This window comes from Hyaena hyaena, unplaced genomic scaffold, assembly GCF_003009895.1.
Source record: "Hyaena hyaena isolate Hyena2069 unplaced genomic scaffold, ASM300989v1 scaffold_482, whole genome shotgun sequence".
In the NCBI taxonomy this organism is placed as follows: domain Eukaryota; kingdom Metazoa; phylum Chordata; class Mammalia; order Carnivora; family Hyaenidae; genus Hyaena; species Hyaena hyaena.
The window spans coordinates 1020151-1021599 of NW_024081119.1; the positions used below are offsets into that span (position 1 = coordinate 1020151).

Here is a 1449-nt window from a genome sequence, read left to right on the forward strand (position 1 = left end):
GGTTCTCAACTCAGTCTTTTGGAGAATGGTTGGACAAGATCTAGCAGTTTCTTAAAAAGTTAAACATACATCTCATATGACCAAGACATTTAACTCATGTATATGTATATAATATTTTTATCAAAGACATACAAAGACAACACCCTTAATATCTACCAAGAGATAAATTGATAAACAACATATGATGTATGCCTATACAAGTGAACATAGTCAACAATAAAAAAGAATGGACTATTGATACATGCTGAAAAAATATAATTCTCAGAATATTTTTTTCCTGAGTGACATAATCCAGTCAAAATCTACATTGCATTTACATAAGATTCTAGAAAATGCAAACTATCTATAGTGACATGGATTAATATATATAATTATATATAATACATATAATTATATAGAAATGGATTAATTGTTGGGGTACCTGGGTGGCTCTGTCACTTAAGCATCAGACTTTGGCTCAGGTCATGATCTCACGGTTAGTGAGTTCGAGCCCTGCATCAGGCTCTGTGCTGACAGCTAGCTCAGAGCCTGGAGTCTGTATCCGATTCTGTGTCTCCTTCTCTATATGACCCGCCCCTGTTCATGCTGTCTCCCTTTCTCTCAGAAATAAATAAAAACACTAAAAATTTTTAAAAAAGGGCTTGCTTCGGCAGCACATATACTAAAATTGGAACGATACAGAGAAGATTAGCATGGCCCCTGCGTAAGGATGACAAGCAAATTCGTGAAGGATTCCATATTTTTACATAATAAATTAGAGGCCTCCAATGCACGGATTGAAGAGGCAGAGAGGAGAATAAGTGATTTAGAAGACACCATTCTAGAAAAACAAGAAGCTGACAAAAAAGAGACAAACTGATCCAGGAGCAGGAAATAAGAGTTCGCGAGCTCAGCGATATGGTCAAACGCAACAATATCCATATCATAAGAATCTCAGAAGAGGAAGAGAGAGAGAAAGGTGCTGAAGGAGTCCTGCAACAAATTATAGCAGAGAACTTCCTCGACCTGGGGAAGGAAGTAAATGTGGAAATACAAGAGGCTCAGAGGACTCCCCTCAGACGTAACTTGAATCAATCTTCTGCACGACATATAATAGTAGAAATGGCAAAATATAAGGATAAAGAGAGAATTTTGAAAACAGCTAGGGAGAAAAGGGCCCTAACATACAAAGGGAAACCTATCAGAGTGGTGACAGATCTATCTACTGAAACGTGGCAGGCCAGAAAGGAATGGCAGGAGATCTTCAATGTGATGAACAGTAAAAATATGCAGCCAAGAATCCTCTATCCAGCAAGACTGCCATTCAAAATAGAAGGAGAGATAAAAATTTTTCCAAATAAACAGAAATTGAAAGAATTTGTCACCACTAAGCCAGACCTACAAGAAATCCTGAGGGGGATGCTCTGAAGGAAAGGTTGCAAGGAACAAAGATACCAGAGACACCACCAC

General features: G+C 38.0%; 1 non-coding gene across 1 annotated transcript; it reads left to right on the top strand.

Annotated features, from left to right (window-relative positions):
- Nucleotides 1–637: 637 nt before the first annotated feature.
- LOC120246781 lies at nt 638–744 on the top strand. The gene has a single exon (XR_005532139.1). It is a non-coding gene; the product is annotated as a U6 spliceosomal RNA (small nuclear RNA).
- The last annotated feature ends 705 nt before the right edge of the window (nt 745–1449 follow it).